General features: G+C 34.5%; 1 pseudogene; it reads left to right on the top strand.

Annotated features, from left to right (window-relative positions):
- The window catches only part of LOC143385792 (broad substrate specificity ATP-binding cassette transporter ABCG2-like), a 104,968-nt pseudogene that overhangs the window by 50,260 nt on the left and 31,391 nt on the right, over positions 1–23,317 (top strand).

Raw genomic sequence — 23,317 nt, forward strand, 5'->3', positions numbered from 1 at the left:
CTGATATACAGGAATGCCTTTGATTTATGCGTGTTGATTTTATAGCCTGCCACTTTGCTGAATTCATTTATTAGTTCTAGTAGTTTCTTTGTAGACCCTTTTGGATCTTCTAGGTATAGGATCATATCGTCCGCAAATAGTGATATTTTAAGTTCTTCTTTTCCTATTTTTATGCCTTTAATTTCTTTTGTCTGTCTAATTGCTCTGCCTAGTATTTCAAGGACTAAATTAAATAGAAGTGGTGAGAGAGGGCATCCCTGTCTTGTTCCAGATTTCAGCGGGAATGCCTTCAGTTTTTCTCCATTTAGAATGATGCTAGCCTGAGACTTAGCATATATAGCTTTTACAATGTTGAGGTAAGTTCCTGTTATCCCCAGATTTTCTAGTGTTTTGAACATAAAAGAATGCTGTACTTTGTCGAATGGAAGTTTCCATTTCTAAGGAGAGAATTCCTTGTCTAACAAGATGACCCTTAGCAAATCACTGCAAAAATTCTGTCCATACTTACAGGAGAAACTTTTTTCTTCTGTTAATCTATCACATTTGTTCTTATTTTTTCCTTGTTTGCTTGTTTATTTCGCCCAGGGCCTGTTAAGCCTGTACTGTAACACTGAGGTACACTGCATGCAGCCTAGACTCAGTTTAATTTCCAGGACTTCAGATGAAGAATTTTAAGGGGAGAGAGAAAAAGAGTTTTCCTATCCTAAAATAGAATTTAAGGAAACCTAAGGGCGACATATTATTTTATAACAAAAATCAAAAGTAGATGGGGAGGATTGCCATCCAGGAGAATCTTCTTCATTCTTGTCTGTTTTCAGTAAAAGTTCATCCCTCTGAGCCCTTGAACTTGACATGCTTTTTACCACTACCAAGGGCCACCCCTCTAATCCTAGCATTTCTGCCCTATTTCCCAATAGTCTGCTAATGAACCCATGTCTCCAGACTTGATCCCCCTTTCTCCAGTATCATCCACACAACAACTAGTATGTCCTTCTGAACCTTTCCTGATTAAAAGATGTCAAGCTTCTCATTGAGCATGCAGAGCTTTCCTGATAGAGTCCCTTCCTGTCTATCTAAAATCTTGTCATTTTCTCCATGTTTCAGCAGAGACCCACTCACAAAGTAAAGTGACCCCAGGGGTCTTCAACCACCATATCTTGTGATTCCACAAGAAGAATTTAAAATGAATCACAAAAGGTAACAAGAATTTATCAGAAAAAGTGACAATACAGCCATTGAGGATAAGCACCGAAGAAACCTACTCTGAGGGAGGATGATGTAGCCTTTATAGAGTAAGAATTTTCAATGATTTTGGATCCCTTTGTTCTTGTTCTGTTCTCTCATATCCCCTTAAATTATTACCCCTTTGTCTAGCCTTCAGTGAATTCTCTATGTGAGGGTCATGATGACCTAGTCAAAAGGGGTGGCTGCAAAATGGTTTTGGTGCTGACCTGGTGATAAGAGGTAGCTATGATGTGGTCTTGAAGCAATAGTTCCCTTCAGGCTTATAATTATCTATAGTTTGGGTACAGAGGACCTTCTGGTTTCTATTTTCCAGTCTTTTCTAATTTGATAAGTTGCCTATGTTTTTAGTCCTATGACTCCTGGATTTTTTCTAATGCATATGTCTAATATTCTTCCGATTTGTTGGTGCTCTTCATTGCCCTTCACCTGCCACCTGCTTATGATTGTCTAGCCCACCTCACACTCCAGAGCCCTTCTAAAATGGTGTGGGAGAGCCTACAGAACCTCAGTGAATGGACTTATTTTTGTAATTTAAAATCCAAGTTTTACAGTCTTTTTCCTGTTTATTTATATGAAGCAATCATCTAACAGTAACTTGAAGCCTCTAATTCCTTGTGAGAATTGTAATGACTTGTCATTCACATCAATAGATATTTTAAACCATTTTATCCCATCATCTCAGATGTATAACATCTATAAAAACTTAAGTAAGCATATAACATATAATTATATAATACAGCCAAACAATGGTAGTAAGGATATAATCATAATATTTATTAATTTTAGTTACCATAATATATATATAAGATATAGATTATGATTTCCAACCCATTTTAGTGTACCTATGTTTCAATTTTCAATAAAGTTAAAGTGTGGTTTCATTTGTTAGAATACAACAAGAGCAGAGGAGAGGATAATGTACACAGACCCTCTACCCCCAAAAGATGTGACAGGGCCCATAAAATTAGAAAATTTTAAAGAGGCTCTAATTTTTTCCCCCTCAGTCCCTAGGCATTTCCTGGTAATCTGTTTTTGTTTTATTTTTGGTTTTTAGCTATTTTCTCTATCCCAACATCCTACAGTTAATCATCTCATGCTGAAAACGAAAGCTAAAGTACCTTCAAAGGCCTGACCTGGAGCCAGTGTTACAAGAGTCCTAGGACACAGGGTCTGCCTCCAGAGGTCTAGATAGACCAATGTGGGTCACCCTTTGTAATATTCAAGAAAGCAGCGCAGTTTTAAGGGTAGGAAAGGTATTTTAATCAGTGTGGCCATGCCAGGACAAACACATATAGTGGTATAGTAACCAAAGCTCTGTCTTAAAGGGATTGCCAGCAACTTGAAGATTTTATAGAAAAGAGGACCAAAGGCAATGTCTTGGTGGGTTTGTATGACTGGGAGAGGGGATTGCACAGAGTAAAATCATCCTGATCAGGCCATGATGCACTTGGCCGTGATCTCAGACTCATTCTGTGAAGCTCTGGGAAGGCCTGTCATTGATTGTAAGGGGTGACTTAGCGTCTATCATGAGATGACTTTTCCTCTTGTGGGGTAGAATTGATTTTGTTTCAAAATAACTGTTCCCATGTAGTGGGGCAGCATTTTCATGGGCTGATATGCTCTTTGAGTCTCATAACACGGTCCATAAAAAAAGAAATTTTTAAAGAGGTCCTTAATATTTTTAGGTGGGCTTTCAGGGGAACAATTTTGATCCTTTGTGATAAAGATACTTATCAATCAGGCTTTTTGTTCCTGGAATCCAAGGTATCTAGTTGCAAAAAAAAAAAAGTGGCTCAGAGTAAAACAGCTAAAGAGGAAGTAGAGTCAAAGAGACACAAAATGGAGTTAGGTAAACTCAGGGTGAATAAACCTATGGCTTTGAGCATATGTTTTTACTACAGAGTTACAACCCCAGTCTTTTTATTTGTCTTGTAAGAAATTGGTCTTGCTATTTTTTCCAAGCTGGCCTCAAACTCATTACCATTGTGCTTTGGCCTTTTGTGTAGCTGGAACTACAGGTGTGCATCACTATATTGTGTATCACCTTTAATTCTTAAATTTTATTTTTAAAGATTATTATTCTTTTCTTTTTAAAGAGAGAGTGAGAGAGAAGAGAGGAGAGAGGAGAGAGAGAGAGAGAGAGAGAGAGAGAGAATTTTTTGATATTTATTTTTTAGTTATCGGTGGACAGAACATCTTTGTTTGTACGTGGTGCTGAGAATCGAACCCGGGACACACGCATGTCAGGCGAGCGCGCTACCACTTGAGCCACATCCCCAGCGCCAAGATTATTATTCTTTAGTGATTATCTACTTTTAAGTTTATTTTATTAAATATATTCATCAGGTGTTTCAATGTCAATGTTTGATAACTCCAGTCTGGATTACCTATGAGTCGACTTCCATGCTCTCACTTTTGGAATTTTAGGTTTTGTTTTCTGGCATGCCTGGTAATTTTTTATTGATAATTTAAGTTGATGATATCACCTTTGAGAGTATATTTAACATTCTTTTTGTAAATTCTGAGCAGATCACTTTTTTAGGGCAGAGGCTGGTCTATATTGGTTTGCCTATATTCCCAGGACATCTGGGATCTCAAAACCTAGGAATTTCAGGGCTCCTTATCTTTGCTGGCTCACAACTTTTAATTTTGTCTTCCTGGCTGATAGTCTGCTAAAATGTTTGAAATAACAGTGGTTTCAGGAAGACCTCTCTAAAAGTTTCCTTCTACCTGATAGTCCTATATTGCCTCACACATGCATAGTTTGTGTGTTCAAATGCCTGGTGAAGAAAGAGTGAGTGCTGAGCTTGCTCCAGTGTTTTTTCCTCATTTCCAGGATTTTGGTTCCTCAAGTTCTGGCTGCTTTGACTGTTGGCCCCTGTTATTTGGTCTACTTTTCTATTGTTCTCAGGAGAATGATTAGTTTGGAGCAGCTAGTCTACCATAAGCTGAGAGAAAGGAGAATTTTCTCTTCATGGATGACTTTGGTTTTTAAAAATCAAAACTAGGTTTATTACAGTTAACATTTTAAAACTCTTTTACAAGCTTAGCTCACCTTAAGTTCTTACTCTAATTAAAACTCTTTCAGAGTTGTTTCATAAATTGTTTAGTGAAACATTTTAAACATTAATAAACTTAATGTGCAGTGTCTGCCTTAAAGCCTTGAGCTGTTTCACTATTGGTTTGATTTACTTAATCATTTTAATACTTAATTTAAACCTTCTTAAACTTTAATATTCTTGTCCACTAGGAAATGATTAATTTTTTTTGTAAACAATTTGGAATTGTTTTTTTTTTTTGTTTGTTTGTTTTAATCAACTTTCCATCACTGTTACAAAATAATTGAGAAAACCAGCTTAAAGTAGAAAAAGTTTATTATGGCTTTCAAAGATTTAATTCCATTATTGGCTCACTCCATTGCTTCCAGGATATTAAAAGGCATAAACATCACAATGAAAGGGCATGGAAGATGAAAATTTTTAGTCCATGGAATCCAGGAAAGAATAGAGAAGGAACTAGGGGCACGTTGTATCTATCTAGAATTTACCCCTAGTGATCCTCCTTCTCCAATCAGGTCCAATCTCCAAAAGTTTTTACCTCCAATGGCACCATAGACTGATGATTAAGCCTTTAGCACATGGTCTGTATGAGACATATTCTATCCAAACTGTAATACCTTCTTAGCTGATTAAATGTAATAGCAATTAGAGATATGAAGTCTAGAACTATAAATTCAGAGAAGTTTCTCCTGTCCCAGACTGTTTAGTAAACCCCTTTGGTAATAATAATGTTATAAACTATAAAATATAATAAACAGGTGAATAAACAAATAATGTTATAAACTCTGAAATATGATCAATCAATTTAAAAAGGAGATATGTATATGATCATGTGAGATGTTCCAGAACTTAGGTTGTATTGTTATATGGTTTTTCAAGCCAGACAAGACTCTTATCTATTTCCTGTTTCATGAGTTTTGAGTAATTTTCATAGTTTCATTATTAACTTATTAGAAATTCATTTCACATCTAGGTGGAGTGGAAGTATTCAAAGTTGTCTTTCTCCCATTCTAGATTCTAAGGTTGTTCTTATTGTGGTAATATGGCTATTCATTGGAAATTAATCTACTCACTTCAATGCAGTTTAAAATGGACTTCTGTTATCTAACTGAGGTCAGTGATACATGCATGTAAATGCAAATCCTGGTAGTGAGGTGGAGGGGGACTTTACAAGTTCAAGTTTAGCCTCAACAACTTAGCAAGATCTGCCTGAAAATTTTTAAAAAGAAATTTAAAAGTGCTGGGCATGTAGTTAAAGCAACTCTGGGTTAAATCCCCAGTAACAAAAACAAAAGAAACATAAAAGTAGTAGTATGTAGTTTTTTGTAGTGCTTATAAACTCATTTATCTAGACTCTCAACTTACTATTGCTTTTTCCTCTACAGAAAGGCAGAAACTCCAAAGGTCTTCAGCCATTACCAGATTTTTATCCCAGAGTCACAAAGAAATACCAGTTGTGTCCCTAAGATGGTATCCTTTGACCCAAATTTATTTACCCAAGGGACTGTGTTAAGTATTCATAACATCTGCTATCATCAAGAAGAAGTGAATAGCAGCTTTATACTTTGCCACCGAAAAACATTTCAGAGAGAAATACTAACAAATATCAAGTAGGTGAATTAACTTTTCAAAATACTACTTTATTAAATGAATTTCACAGGTTTTACCTATCACCAATAAGCTGCCATAAATATTTATGTTCAAGTCTTTGAAAAGATGTATTAATTCATTCTTTCATTTCCTTTGGCTAAACTTGGACTGAAATGATTGGATCATTCAAGCATAAGTTTAACTTCGAAAGCAACTGGCAACTTGTAAAAATGGTTGTACTAGATGTTTAAACAATTGTTGTGTCAATTAGTTTTTGAAGTAGAAAATAAATGAGAAAGGAGAATTTCTATAGAAGCTACTCCCTACCATTACTACTTAAAGAATTTTGCAACATAACAAAACAACTTAGTTACCTCCAGAATATAAGACAACTATCATAATTAACAGCATTATACTCAAACTGTCAGATTTTTAAAATTTTAGAGCATTTGTATCAGTAAAACATATTTAACTCATGTTACAAACCAAAAAAAGAGAGAGGAGTCTTTAGAACAAATGAAGATTTGAATAAATCCTAACTTCTTGTAGTACCTAATTTTCTTCTAAGCAATTAAAAATATAATAAAATCTGCAGAAAATATAAGATATTGTTTGATAAAATATAAAATCTTTGTTCTTTAAGTCAGTGTGTTTGTAAACTTATGTTAAGAGCAGTTGGATTCCAAGCATAAATGCCTTTTAAAAGTTGCTTTAAATTCCTCTAGAACTTAAGTTTATTAGATTCGACATCAACATAGCACAAAATCCATTTAACTTTTTAAAAAGAAAGTGAAGTTCCTTGTGATAAGAAAAATATTATGTGGGTAGTTTGTTCAGAAAATTTAATTTTTGAAAGTACAGTTAGGATTTATGATAATACTGTAGAAATTCTTATATAGCATTTAGGTTACTGAATGAAGGTATAGACAGACCAATATTAAATTTTTTGAAAATAGTACTAGGATTTGTGGTCAATGAACCACCACAACAAAAACTGTAATTTTTAGCTCATAATATCTTATTATGCCATTCCAGAAACCAGAAGTAGAAAATATGAACAGGTTAACAGACTTTTACACCATTAGTTATTTCCTTGACTTATCTTAGGCCTTGAACAAGCAAAAGTATAGGCTCACTCATGAATTTTTAGATCTATTAAACAATTAGTATTTTAGACAAACCATGAATGTCATCCATACATGTAAGCACTACATAATTTTAAAAGAAAGCAGAACATTTCTGAGGTGTGGAAAGCTTAAGATTTTAGTTCTGGATTTATGTTCTCTTATAAAAATAAAATTATTTTAAAAGATACATTTTTAAGAATTCAAAACACCTCTCATTTAATATACTCATTTTAACAGCTATATTTAGATTACTCATGGATTGCAAGCATAGTTAATATTTTTGAGTTATTTCTGCACCAAAGAGTTCCTAAGAGATTTTTGTTTAGAAAACAGTGAACAATATTCCTCAGATATGTAGATATACATTCTAATTGGTTAGCAAGCCATAAACACAAGTTACTAGATTTTAAAGACATTCTTATAAACAAGTTTAATTTACTTATCACAGATTTACTAAATGCATCTGAAAGGCATTTGTCAATATAAATCAATTTAGTATCTTGCAAACTATGTATAAGCATATAAACATATAGACTTAAATTTAGAATAGTTTTAAAAGCTATATTTTTGACCTGATATTGAAATAAGTCTGTTAAGTCTTAAATTTGCATTTCTAAACTGAGGCTAGGTAGGAAATTTACATCTTAAAAGACTTAGACTAGCAAACTTGAATTGTGAGTTTCCTTTTAAGACACAGGCAGGAAACATCTATAAACCCTTCTTCCTTCCTTTAGTCCATTTTGAGAACTAGAAGTATTGAAGGGTGAAGATGAGTCCTCCTCTACCTGGAAAGAATGTGAGGACTAGAAAGAAACAGTATCTATCAGTTATGGCACAACTGAAGATGAATATCAAGATTGTAAGGTGGTCTGTACTACCTGGGGTAGTATTTGCCTTGGCTGTGGCTGATACACATTTCTCTGAAGTAAACAAGAAGATGCAAAATTGGTGTGGACAAACTCAGAATTTCTGTCTTCTCAAGGATCTGCTTTGCTGTTTTTTTGTTTTGTTTTGTTTTGTTTTGTTTTGTTTAATCTTGCCTGTGAAAATGTGTCTGGTGTTTGCTATTATCAGCAGTTCATTACTAGTACAAACAAGAGTACAACAAATACATTTTGTTGTTCATTTATTAATGTTCATCAACATCATCAAAATGTCCTGTGGTATCACTGACTTCATTCTATACTTGACCACCATCAGAATCATATCTAGATATCATATCAAGATCAATCATATCAAGATCCTCATTTCTCCTTTAAACTAAGGAAAGAACTATTGCTAGCCCAACAGGATCCACTGTCATTAAGAATCCATTTGCTACAATTTTCAGTAACATTTTATCTGTTAAGAAGAAAATGAAGTCTGGGTCAATTCCTATACTATATAGCTGGTGTACTTGTTGACTGTGTAGCCCAGTTAATAAGAATAGCTGAAGAGCTCTTACCATCTATTTCACAAGAACAACAATTTCCTTGTGAAAAATGAAATGATAGAACAGAGCAGATTGGAGCAGATGCATCTCCTTCCAAAAAACCTTCAATACCAGATCTTGCTGTCTCTTTGAATTGGAATCAACACTTTCACTACAAGAAGATAAAGACTTAAGGGCTGGTGTTGTGGCTCAGTGTTAGAGTGCTCACCTAGCATGCATGAGGCACTGGGTTTGATCCTCAACACCACGTAAATTTAAAATGAAAATATTGTGTCTACCTAAAACTTAAGAATAAATATTTCAAAAAATGAAGATGAAGACCTAATCCTTGATGTAGAGCCAGCCATGTTAGACAGAGATGGGCTATATGAAGGTGTACTCTCTGATATAAACAATGGTTTAAGAAGTAAATAAGACCCAGTTTGCCCTCACCAACATGTGAGAACTGATCGCTGATTTTTTTTTCAAATATATCCTGACATATCTGGACATTAGCAATATTTTTCTCCTACTTCTGCATATTTTTATTATTAAGAACTTATAAAATAAGTTTTGGTTTCCTTCCAGAAAAGACTGATTTCATCTTTGTTTTTACTAAAAAATTTCTGACTTTAGCAGTGTCATTCCTTTTCTTGTATTTGTTCTGTTAGGTTTCTTGAGGATAAGAGCAAATAATAACAAAGAAGAGAATCTCCTCAACTAACAATGGACTGAAGCACATATCAATTATCTCACATCTTGAGACCCAATTTTATCGTTCTATCATTAATGGAAATTTAAAGGGGAGCATTCCCTAGGATGGTATTTCAGTGCATTGACAGGACAATAGTAAGACATTTGTGCTTGATAAGACTCCTTACTGGATTTCTAAGAATGTGTCAAACAAATGATGCCCTATCAGACTACTGGAGATAAATCTGAAAGAGAAGCATCTATCAAAAAGCAATATTACAGAAAAGTTTTCAGATGAGTTTTATGAGGAAAAAAATATTGAAAAATCTGGGGCCAAGAGGTTCCAATGTAGAACTCATTCCCAGAAATGCTGATCCATATTGCAGTTACTTTAAATATCATTCCTAAAATGGAAGTTGCACAATCTACCCATTAACAGACATATTGGAATATTCCATCCATCAATGAGCAAATACATTTTCTTCTCAGCAGCACATGGATCATTCTCCAAAATAGACCACATGTTATGTCACAAAGAAAGTCTTACCAAATACAGAAAAAAATAGAGGGCTGGGGTTGTGGCTCAGCGGTAGTGCACTTGCCTAGCACATGCAAAACCATTCTCAGCACCACATAAAAATAAGTAAACAAAATAAAGTTATTATGTCCAACTACAACTAAAAAATAAATATAAAAAATAGAGATACTACCCTGCATTCTATCTGAACATAATGGAATGAAATTAGAAATCAATGATAAAATATTAAAAAGAGAAGCTACTCCAAAACCTAGAGAGGTAAACCATATGCTATTGAATGATGCATGGATAACAGGAGACATTAGGGAGGAGATTTCAAAAAAAAAAAAAAACTTAGAGGTAAATGAGAAGTCCATCACAACTTATCCAAATCTCTGGGACACAATGAAAGCTGTTCTAAGAGTAAAGTTCATTGCATGGAGTTCATTCATTAAAAGAAGAAAATGTCAAAAAATAAATGACCTGACATTACATCTCAAAGCCATAGAAAAGGAAGAACAAAATAACACCCAAAGTAGAAGAAGACAGGAAATAATTAAAATCAGAGCAGAAATCAATGAAACTGAAACTAAAGAAACAATTCAAAAAATTGACAAAACAAAAAGCTTTTTCTTCAAAAACATAAATAAAATTGACAAACCCTTAGCCACTCTAAAAAAAGAAGGATGGAGAAAACTCAAATTACTAAAATTTTGCAATGAAAAAGGAAATATCATGACAGACACTGTTGAAATACAGAAGACAATTAGAAACTATTTTGAAAATTTATATTCCAATAAAATAGAAAAAATTAAAGATTCCCAACAAATTTCTAGAGGCATAGATCAACCCAAGCTGAGTAAAGAAGACATATGCAATTTAAACACATCATTTTTAAGCAAGGAAATAAAAGATGCCATTTACAAATGTACCAACCAAGAAAAACCCAGGACCAGATGGATTCACAGCTAAGTTCTACAAGACCTACAAGGAAGAATTAATGCCAATACTCCTCAAATTATTCCATGAAATAGAAAAGGAGGGAACCCATCCAAACTCATTCTATGTAGCTAGTATCATCCTTATGCCAATATCAGGCAGAAACAAATCAAGGAAAGAAAATTTCAGACCAAAATTCCTGATGAACATTGATGCAAAAATTCTCAATAAAATTTTGGCAAATTGCATACAAAAATATATTAATAAAATATTGCACCATGATCAAGTGGGATTCATTCCAGGGATGCAAGGTTGGTACAACATGCAGAAATCAATAAATATAATTCATCACATCAATAGACTTAAAGAAAAGAATCATAGGATTATATCAATTGATGCAGAGAAAGTATTTGACAAGATACAGCACTCTTTTCTGTTCAAAACACTAGAAAAACTAGGGATAGTAGCAACATACCTCTACACTGTAAAAGATATCTGTGCTAAATCCAGGCCAACATCATTCCAAATGGAGAAAAATTGGAAATAATCTCTCTAAAAACTAGAACAAGAGAGGGATGCCCTCTTTTGCCACTTCTATTTAACATAGTCCTTGAAACCCAGGCCAGAATAATTAGATGAAATAAATTAAAGGGATACAAATAGGAACAGAAGAATTCAAACTATCATTATTTGCTGGCATGATTCTACATTTAGAAGATTCAAAAAATTCCACCAGAAAACTTCTAGGATTAATCAATGAATTCAGCAAAGTAACAGGATATAAAATCAGTATTCATAAATCGAATGCATTTGTATACATCAGTGATGAATCCTCTGAAAGAGAAATTAGGAAAACTTCCCCTTTCACGATAGCCTCAAAATAATAAAAAAAAAAATGAGAATCAACCTAACAAAAGAGGTGAAAGACCTCTACAATGAAATCTACAGAATACTAAAGAAATAAATTGAAAAAGACCTTAGAAGATGGAAAAACCTTCCATGCCACGCTTTTGGATAGGCAAAATTAATATTGTCAAAATGGCCATACTATCCAAGTTGCTATACAGATTCAATGCAATTCCAATTAAAATTTTAACATCATTCCTTATAGATATAGAAAAAACAATCATGAAATTTCTTTGAAAAAATAAGAGAACTAGAATAGTCAGAGAAAACCTTAGCAAGAAGAGTGAAGCAAGAGGCATCACAATACCAGACCCTAAACTATACTACAAAGCTATACAACCAAAATGGCATGGTATTGGCACCAAATTAGACATGCAGACCAATGGTACAGAATAGAAGACAAAGATAAACCCACATAAATACAGTTATCTCATACTAGACAAAGGAATCAAAAACATACATCGGAGAAAAGGTAACCTCTTCAACAAATGGTGCTGGGAGAACTGGAATCCCATATGCAGCAAAATGAAAATAAACCCCTATCTCTCTCCATACACAAAACTCGACACAAACTGGATCAAGGACCTAGGAATTAGTCCAGAGACCCTGTGCCTAACAGAGGAAAAATTAGTTCTAAATCTTCATCACATTGGATTAGGCCTCAGATTCCTCAACAAGACTCCTATCAATCACACAAGAAATAAAATCAAGAATTAATAAAGGGGATGGATTCAAACTAAAAAGCTTTTTCTCAACAAAAGAAACAATCAATAAGGTGGAAAGAGAGCCTATATTTTACTAATTTTTGCTGCACATATTTCATATAGAGCACTATTCTCCGGGATATATAAAGAACTCAAAAAACTTAATACCAAAAAAACAAACAATCTAATGCATAAATGAGGTAAGGAGGTGAACAGACATTTTTCAGAAGAAGATGTACAATGATCAACAATATATGAAAAAAAATGTTCAATATCTCCAGTAATTAGAGAAATGCAAATCAAAACTACTCTAAGATTTCATCTCACAACAGTCAAAAATGCCAATTATTAGGAATATAGACAAAAATAAAAATGTTGGTGAGAATGTAGGGGAAAAGGCACACTTATACACTGCTGGTGGGACTGCAAATTAGTACAACCCATCTGGAAAGCAATATGTGGATTTCTCAGAAAACTTGGAATGGAACCACCATTTGACCAGATATTCCACTCCTTGATCTGCATCCAAAGCACTTAAAAACAGCATACAACAGTGACGGAGCCACATCAATGTTTATAGCAACACAATTCACAATAGCTAAATTGTGGAACCAAACTAGATGCCCTCAGTAGATGAATGGATAAAGAAACTGTGGTATATATACACAATGGAATATTACTCAACATTAAAACAGAATACAATTATGGCATTTGCAGGTAAATGGATGGAGTTGGAGAATATCATGCTAAGCGAATAAGCCAATCACACACACACACAAAAAAAAAAAGCCTAATGTTTTCTCTGATAAGTGGATGTTGAACCATAAAGGGGATGGAGGAGGCATGGAGAAAATGGAGGAACAGTGCTTAGGCAAAGGGGAGGGAGCGTGGGGCATGTGCATTCGGATAGGAAAGATGGTAGAAATAGATGGACATCATTACATCATTACCCTAGGTACACATATAACTGCGTGTATGGAGTGAGGCTACATTGTGTACAACCACGGAAATGAAAAGTTGTGCTGAAAATGTGTACAATGAATCAAATGTATTCTGCTGTCATATATACCTAACTAATTTAAATTAATTAATTACAAAAAGGCAGGGGGATAAAGACTTCACATAGAAGAAATAAACATATATAATTATATTATATGTATATATAAACATATATAATTTATATCTATGTACACATATATATGTATATATACACAATATAAATTATATGTATACATATAATTTATATATATGTATAATTTAAGTACACTGAATTAAAAATAAAGTGAATTCACTAAGGGAGGGAGAACCTGAGTTCAAATAGAGTAATTATTGATTAATTTAGTCCATTCCCCTTTTTGACAAGAGATTTATCTGATGTCTGAAGCAAGGACTACCCTTGGTAAATGTTTTAGGTGATCAAAATCTGCTACTTTTAGGTGTTCCTTCACCCCTTTCACCAATAGGAAAGAGAATCTATCTTACATTTCACCAAAATAGCTTTTAAACATCTTCCAAAACAAAACTGAAAAAACAAACACTTGATCAAACTGTCAAGATTGTTGGAAGATTTTTATGTCTTCTGAATTGTGTTTTACTGATCAGTATCCCCAAAAAGCAAATGTTCATTTAAGCCTCAAGCAGCTATGTTCCACATGGCTCACTCTACCACAGACACAAGATAGTCAGTTCCACAAAATGACCACAATTGGTGGAGAAAATCCTCAGTGTGTACCTTAATGGAACAACAAACATGGCCTGCTGACGTTTTTTTTTTTATTATTGGTTGTTCAAAACATTACAAAGCTCTTGACATATCATATTTCATACATTTGATCCAAGTGGGTTATGAACTCCCATTTTTACCCCAAATACAGATTGCAGAATCACATCGGTTACACATCCATGTTTTTACATATTGCCATACAAGTGACTGTTGTATTCTGCTACCTTTCCTATCCTCTACTATCCCCGCTCCCCTCCCCTCCCATCTTCTCTCTCTACCCCATCTACTGTAATTCATTTCTCTCCTTGTTTTATTCCCATTCCCTTCACAACCTTTTATATGCAATTTTGTATAACAATGAGGATCTCCTTCCATTTCCATGCAATTTCCCTTTTCTCTCCCTTTTCCTCCCACCTCATGTCTCTGTTTAATGTTAATCTTTTCCTCCTGCTCTTCCTCCCTGCTCTGTTCTTAGTTGCTCTCATTATATCAAAGAAGACATTTGGCTTTTGTTTTTTAGGGATTGGCTAGCTTCACTTAGCATAATCTGCTCTAGTGCCATCCATTTCCCTGCAAATTCCATGATTTTGTCATATTTTAGTGCAGAGTAATACTCCATTGTGTATAAATGCCACATTTTTTTAAAATCCATTCATCTATTGAAGGGCATCTGGGTTGGTTCCACAGTCTAGTTATTGTGAATTGTGCTGCTATGAACATCGATGTGGCAGTATCCCTGGAGTACACTCTTTTATGGTCTTCAGGGAATAGTCCGAGAAGGGCAATAGCTGGGTCAAATGGTGGTTCCATTCCCAGCTTTCCCAGGAATCTCCATACTGCTTTCCAAATGGCCGCACCAATTTGCAGTCCCACCAGCAATGTACAAGTGTACCCTTTTCCCCACATCCTCGCCAGCACTTGTTGTTGTTTGACTTCCTAATGGCTGCCAATCTTACTGGAGTGAGATGGTATCTTAGGGTGGTTTTGATTTGCATTTCTCTGACTGCTAGAGATGGTGGGCATTTTTTCATGTACTTGCTAATGTTTTTAATAACTTTTTTCTTCACCAGTGAAGTAATTTTTGAAAGTTGAGGCTGCAGTAAGAAAGAATGGAATACATTTCCCTTTAAATATATATCAGCAGATGCAGGACCCTTCTAGAATTTTCCTACAATGGCTTTGGCTGGGTGTGAGAGCATCTTATCTCTGATAAGATGCAAAGTGCCTACTATGTGAGGCTACATTTACCTTGCTTGACTTTTTAAGCTAGTAGATACTGACTTCATACACTATTTTTCTGTTCAAAGCTCCAATTGTGTTTATGGCTGAATGGTGTGTATCTTAACAAAGAGGAGGCCATTATCTTGCATTTTCCAAGGCTTTTAAAAGTACAGCCACTTTTTTTAAAAAAAAGGAAATCTTACAATTCCTCCAATTTTTACAGTTAAAAAGACATCAAGGATTAGGATTAATAAATACTTATTAATACATAGTTTAGGCATACATGAGAAAAGTTGTTGCAGTATTTCTTTTTTTATTTATTTTTATTTGTTCTTTTTAGATATACATGACGGTAGACTCTATTTTGACATATTATACATAAGTGGAATATAAATCCCCATTGTGTGGTTGTATATGATGTGGAGATTCACTGGCATGTATTCATATATGGAGATAGAAAATTTATGTCAGAGTCATACCATTATCTTTTCTCCTCGTATTTCTCCTGCTTTCACTTCATTTCCCTTTGTCTAATTCAATTAACATCTATCCCTCTTCCTCCTTATTGTATGTTAGCACCCACAGTTGTCTTCTGTGATGCTAAGGTTCAGTGTCAAAACAAATCAAACTTGGGGACCTATAAAATTCTTTGTCTTAACGCATTTATGATCAGTTTGTGTTTGAATAATTTGGGATACATAGTCTTTATTTGAGTTAGTATTGAAAAACATGAAAAAGTTCTCTGGTAGTGAAGCCTTAGTACATAATAAGCTTTTCCTGGTCATTTCAGAAGAAGATAATAGGTATCTATTAATAAAGAGGATTCATCAAGTGTTGTATAGAAACGCACCTTGAAAGCTTATCTAGTCATTAATATGTTTTACTTTGGGAGGGGAAAGCTCACAAAAACAACGATAGATTTTCTTTTCATTATATCTGAATCCATGTTTATGGAATTCTCATTTCCTTCTTTTGATTTTTCAGTGAGAAGGTCTTCAGTTAAATGAGCAAAATAAAAAGTGTGTTCCTCCTCTGCCCCAAGAAGCCACTGTATAATTGTGATACATCAGGTGCCACAGGCAGTGAATGCCAAGTTCTCTGTGGATGTGAGCACTGTGGGGCAGTTGTGCTGGGACATTCATCCCTCATGAGAGCTGTGACAGAATCAACCAACCTCTGTAGATTTATTATCTGAGAAAAAAATAGCTGTCTCTTTGATCTTTGCCGTTGGAATAGACACTGCTTTCTCTGTTACATATATGTTGACCTGTTTCCAAATTTTTAAGAGGAACTGGGCATAAACATCAGAGTTCTGAACAGTCTAAGTGAGGCCTCTGTTTTATCTGTTTCAGTACCTGTGGTAGCTCTGCTGTAATTTATTTTACTCCTTCCTACTCTATCTGAATATTCAGCACTCTCACATACCCACTTAACTTTTTTAAAAAAAATATTAGTGTCTTTTATATGCATCATTAAAGAATGTTCCAGACTGGAGTGATGGCTCCCCATTCTAAACTGACCATTTTCCAGTCCTCTTACTGGGCACTTAAGGAAAGAAATTATCTATCTTGAAGGTGTGCATGTCTTTCTTTCTTTCTTTCTTTCTTTCATTCTTTCTTTCTTTCTCTCTCTCTTCCTTTCTTTCTTTCTCTCATTCTTTCTTTATCTCATTCTTTCTTTCTATCTCTATTTCATTTTTCTCTATTTCTTTCTTTTTCTAATTGTTAAGATGTTGTCTCCAGGTTAAGACATGGTAATGCTTGCTTTATCTATGGATTGTTTCACTGTAGCCTTTTATTTATACTTAAGGTATGTTGATGTTTGCTCTGAGGAGATTTTAGCAGAGAGAACACTACAACTGATATTATAAAAATTAGTTGTGGGGTAAAAATGGGAGCGCATATCCCACTTGAATCAAAGTGTGAAATATGATATATCAAGAACTATGTAATGTTTTGAATAACCTACAATAAAAATTAATTAAAAAAAAAGGTCCATCAACAACTAAAAAAAAAAAAATTAAAAAGTGACCAAACTGGATTAATAAAAAAAAAAAAAAAAGCAAATTAGTGACTAATTGTGTAGAACTTGCTAGGTACAAAGTGAGATGATTTCAATGTATTTATAATTGTTTTAGTCAGCTTTTTCACTGCTGTTACTAAAAGATCTCACCAGAAAACTGTAGAGGAAAGAAAAGTTTCAGGGCTCATGGTTTAATAGGTCTTAGTCCATAGAAGGCTGGCTCCATTCTTCCAGGTTGAACATCATGGAGGAAAACTTCGGTAGAGGGAAGAAGCTGACATCATGATCAGGAAGCATAGAGACAGAATTTACTCTCTAGGTAAAAAATATATACCCCATAGCCATACCTCCAATAAAACACTTTCTCCAGCCACACCCCACTTGTCTCCAGTCCTCACTAAATTAATCCCATCAAGGATAGATTCACTGATTATGTTAAGGCTATAACCAAATAATTTCTCCTTCAAACCTTCTTGCATTGTCTCACATGTGAGCTTTGGGGGGATACCACATCTGAAACATAACAAGAATCAAACATTTCTCAGAAACCGTTATGAACTTTCCACTATGTTAAGAGGAATAAGTGCAATGGAAAAACTTAATGAGAAACTGTTGTTTACATCAAGGAACTTTTGTTATTGTTTCTGGTAATGGAACCCAGGACCTCCAGCATGGTAAGTGCTACCTTTTCCATTAATTAAGCCCCAACCCCAGATTCTTTAATCTTGGATGTGTCATTTTCCAAAACTAGTAAGTGGTTTAGAGAATAAATGAAAATATTTTAAAGTAACATGAGCCATCTTTCTTATAAATTCTGACTTGTGATCCTGTATATATTAGACTTTTATTAATAAACAGTTCAATATTTTTATCTGCAATTTCATCAGCCTTCCTTTATTATATTCCATGCAGACCCTATATTAGTAGAACTTTGTTTAAATTATTATGCTTTTGTGTTACAGGGGGATCATGAAACCAGGCCTTAATGCTATTATGGAATGCACAGGTGTAAGCAAATCTTTGTGAGTATAACAGGAAGTATCAGTCAGCCTTTGTATTTCAGTGTGCTTTTAAACATCATTTTGATGGAAGCAGGTGTTGATTGAGCCTTTGCTATGTGTGTCAATCTGTTCCTATGAGCTGGAGATAACATGTAGTTGGGCTCGCTTGTTGCTTTATTCCAGATACCAAGAAGTCTTATTACATCAATCTAGCTAAGAGTGATTTATATGCAGCTGTTACCATATTATGAGATAATCAGGAGGAAAAAGAAGGGAATGATATTAAAATGGGGATGGAGCAGAAGGAATAATTGAAGACATGAGTTTAAAAAAAGGAGTGTGGTTTAGATCCATCAAAGTCAAATAGTCAAGAAGGTCACATGGAAGGTCTTTGATGGATAAACTGCAATTACTTTGCTTTTATATTTTGGAGCTTTCTTTTAACATATAATGTAAAGGAAGGTGAAAATGTAAATATATGTAAATGTATATACATATGTATATATAATGTATGTGTGTGTGTGTGTGTGTGTGTGTATATATATACACACACATACACATAGAGAGTAAGAGAAAGAGAGACACTTCTACTCAGCCATACAGAATGATGAAATTATGTCATCTGCTAGTAAATGGATGGGCCTAAAGAAAATCATGCTAAGTGAACTAAGCCAGACTTTGGATATCAAGGGTTAAATGTATTCTCTCATATGCAGAAGCTAGAGAGGCAAAAAGAAATAAAAAAGCAATGTCATAAAAATAGAAATCAGTAAAGGTGGGGGAACAGGGATAGAAAAGAGGGAAAATAATGGGGAAGAACTGAGCAATAAAGTTGACCAAATGATGCTATGAGTATATATGTATATATGAAAATGCATCTCAAATTTGTATATAACTATGATGCATCAATTAAAAATAAATAAATAGAAGGAAAATGAATAAGTAGAGGAAGGAGATCAGGGAATGGAAGAGAGGGAGGAAAAATGGAAGTACTGAGGATTGGAATTAAACAAACTGTGTTATATGCACTTATTAATATGTCATGATGAACCACACTATTATATATACCTATTATGCACTAATAAAATGTTTTAAATATGATATATGTATATACACACATATATATTTGTACAATTTTAGTTTAACCATAGATTTTTCTTGACTAGTTCTCTTTCTATCTGGAGCAAAATTTGGATTCGGAATAGCTGAGAGATATGGTCTGTGTTAGGGGGAAAACACAACATATATGACTTTTTGTAGATTGCTGGATGTCTTAGCTGCAAGGAAAGGTCAACGTGGATTATCTGGAGACATTTTGATTAATGGAGCCCCTCGACCTGCCAATTTCAAATATAATTCAGGTTTTGTGGTTCAAGTAAGTATTAGCTTGTCTGCCATCTGGGTTTCCCCTACTTCTGTATGGGAAGTGCTTTGGCTTATGGTTTTGTGTGCTACCAGTTGGATTTACATGCTTAAGGAATTGACTTTCTTTACACCAGCTTTTCACAATATCTTCTTAGATTGAAGGTGGAACAAAATGGAAAGGTGGAGAGGACTTGTAGGCAGTGGTGTCAATTCTACTTTTAGAATCATTTCCAAAAGGGTCTGCTGTTGTCCTTTTTGTCCTTCTTTTATCTCTTTCCATCCCCATGAAGATGCCTTTGTCAAATCTTCATATAAAGCAGTTTGGATGTGTTTAGAAGTCTTCATAATTACCTGTGCTCTACCTGGGTTGCAGGTGGGGGATGAAAATGCCTCCTTCCAGCTCTGCAACTGTCTGTATAAGAATCACTGAAGTTTGTAGAGTTGAAAGTTCACCATTATATAGAACTTTACCTTGCTTATATTTTTTTTCATGAATTAGGTTAAATACACTAGAGTGATGGTCTTAGAAAAGACTCAGTGTGTTCCATTGAAATCCCATCTTCCCCTTCAGGATGATCTTGTGCTCAGCACCTTGACAGTGAGACAAAACTTAGCATTCTTAGCGGCCCTTAGGCTTCCAAAAACTATGACAAAACATGAAAAAGATAAATGGATTAAAATGGTCATTGATGAGTTTGGTCTGGATAAAGTGGCTGATTCCAAGGTAATGTGAAAAAAAAAAAAAAAACAGAACCAGACAGGAACAAGGACTTCCCTGTGTGGACTATGTGACCTTAATCAGAAGTTTCCTAGAGCATGTGACTTCAAAAATGTCTTTTTTATGTAATAATAAGAAAGGTGACTGGTTACATACTATGAAGGTGGAAATGAAGCTGGAAAAGCAATCTTAACTGTGTTGTGATCCTGGGGTTGGAGTTTGGTCCCTGTGGAGAATGCTCCTCATGGCCTTTTCCACAGTTCTCCCACCCTCATTGTTCAAATCACAGATCTTTTGATGTCTTTGCACAAACTTTTCTTCTTTCTCTTTTTCTCTGTCTCATTTTAGCTGCTCTTCTCACTCTCTTCCTCTGGGGAATTCTGTTCAATTGATATTTTTATATTTCTAGAATTCATAAATGACTAGAATCCAAACATTCTTGCTGTTTCATATTGGTGTAATTTGTCTTGAAAACTATACTTACTAAGATTTACATTGAATTTTTGCAGTGACAAGGTTATTTTTCCATGGCTTCTTTGGCACTTTTGTTGCTCATCCCCTCCCTCATTCTCGCGCTTCTTCCCTTTTCTCTGCCAATATTTATTTCCAGACTCTTATAAACCAGGCTCTTTCAAGTTTGAGGAATGCAGTTGTCAGCAAGAGTAACAAAAATTAAAGAAACAAACTTCTCCTATTGTGGGTTGTGGGTTGTGCAGGATAAAGGAAGAAAAATGAGATGAAAGAGTTACTTTTATAGTTGAACACTCCATACAAAACTTTTGCTGATGAGCCATTTGAAGATTGTGATGATAATGAGCCATATAAAATGTGGTGACTCTGGATTAAGCCCCTGTGACCTGCCTCCTAGAGGCAATGAAGAAGGGGGTACCACTGGTTGCTGCTTCCTGTTATATTTGCTGAAAGTTTTCTTATGTGAAATGTATTTTGTTTAGAAGAATAACCCTGTGAAGCCACTATTTTCCATTTATTTTATTTTAAGAGTGATTGAATTGTCATTACTTTGGCTGTTTATTTACTTGATTTTTTTCCATATGGGTGTATATTTTTTTTTACTCTCTTTTAAGCATTCACTGCCCTAAGGTGCTTGCTTGTATTTCTAGGAAAAATACAGAGGCATGATTGGCTCATAATTCATACATTCTGATTGAAATAATTTTTAATTTTTTAAAATTGATTTTTTAATAAATGACAGCAGAATGCATTAAATTCTTATTAGACATATAAAGCATAATTTTCAATATTTGTATATTAATAATGTTCATGCCAATTCATGTCTTTAATACATATACTTTGGGGTTTTTTTATTAACAATTTTTATTACACATATATACCACAACTTTTCATATCTCTGTTTATACAAAGTATGTTGACACCCAATCCGTGTCTTCATACATGTACTTTGGATAATGATGTCCATCACATTCCACTATCCTTGCTAATCCCCTGCCCCCTCCCTTTCCCTCTCACCCCTCTTCCCTATCTAGAATTCATCTATTTCTCCCATGCTACTCCTCCCTACCCTACTATGAGTCAGCCTGTTTATATCAGAGAAAACATTCAGCATTTGTTTTGGGGGATTGGCTAACTTCACTTAACATTATCTTCTCTAACACCATTCATTTACATGCAAATGCCAAGATTTTATTCTCTTTTATTGCTGAGTAATATTGCTGTATATATGCCACTTTTTTTATTCATTCATCCACTGAAGGCTATCTAGGTTGGCTCCACATTTCAGCTATTGTGAATTGTGCTGCTATAAACATTGATGTAGCTGTGTCCCTGTGGTATGCTTTGTGGTATGCTTTTTTTAAAAAAAGTCCTTTGGATAATAATCCAAGTAAAGGGATAGCTGGGTCAAATGGTGGTTTCATTCCCAGATTTCCAAGGAATATCCATAGTGCTTTCCATATTGGCTGCACCAATTTGCAGTACTACCAGCAATGTATGAGTATACATTTTTCCCACATCCTCACCAACCATTATTGTTCTTTGTCTTCATAATAGCTGCCATTCCAACTGGAATGAGATGATATCTTAGAGTAGTTTTGATTTGTATTTCTCTAACTACTAGAGATGATGAGCATTTTCTCATATATTTGTTGATTGATTGTATCTCCTCTCTGAGAAGTGTATGTTCAGGTCCTTGATCCATCCATTCATTGATTAAGTTATTTGGTTTTTTTGGTGCTTAGCATTTTGAGTTCTTTATATATCCTAGTGATTAGTGCTCTATCTGATGTGTAAGGGGTAAAAATCTGCACCCAAGATGTGTTCTCTGTTCACCTCACAGATTGTTTCTTTTGCTGAGAAAAAAATTTTTAGTTTGATTTCATCCCATTTATTGATTCTTTTTAATTTTTGTGCTAAGGGGTCTTATTAAGAAAGTTGGCACCGAAACCACTTGATAAAAATTAGGGCCTACTTTTTCTTCTATTAGACAAAGAGTCCCTGGTTTAATTCCAAAGTCTTTGAACTATTTTGAGTTAAGTTTTGTGCATGGTGAGACATAGGGGCTTAATTTCATTTTGTTGCATATGGATTTCTAGTTTTTCCAGCACCATTTGTTGAGGAGGCTATCTTTTCTCCAGTGCATGTTTTTGGCACCTTTGTCAATTATATGATATTTGTAATTTTTTTGGTTAGTCTCTGTGTCCTCTATTCTGTACCATTGGTCTACTAGTCTGTTTTGATGCCAATACTATGCTGTTTTTGTTACTATTGCTCTGTAATATTGTTTAAGGTCCAGTATAGTAATGCCACCTGCTTCATTTTTCATGCTAAGAATTGTTTTAGCTATTTTGGGTCTCTTATTTTTTCAGATGAACTTCATGATTGCTTTTTCTATTTCTATGAGGAATGCCATTGGGATTTTGATCAGCATTGCATTAAATCTGTAGAGTGTATTTGGTAGTTTGGTCGTTTCCATAATATTAGTTCTGCCTGTCCAAGAGCAAGGTAGATATTTTCATCTTCTGAAGTCTTAGATTTCTCTCTTTAGGGTTCTGTAGTTTTCATTGTAGAGATTCTTTGCCTCTTTTATTAAGTTGATTCC

This window comes from Callospermophilus lateralis (assembly GCF_048772815.1).
Source record: "Callospermophilus lateralis isolate mCalLat2 chromosome 8 unlocalized genomic scaffold, mCalLat2.hap1 SUPER_8_unloc_1, whole genome shotgun sequence".
Taxonomy (NCBI): domain Eukaryota; kingdom Metazoa; phylum Chordata; class Mammalia; order Rodentia; family Sciuridae; genus Callospermophilus; species Callospermophilus lateralis.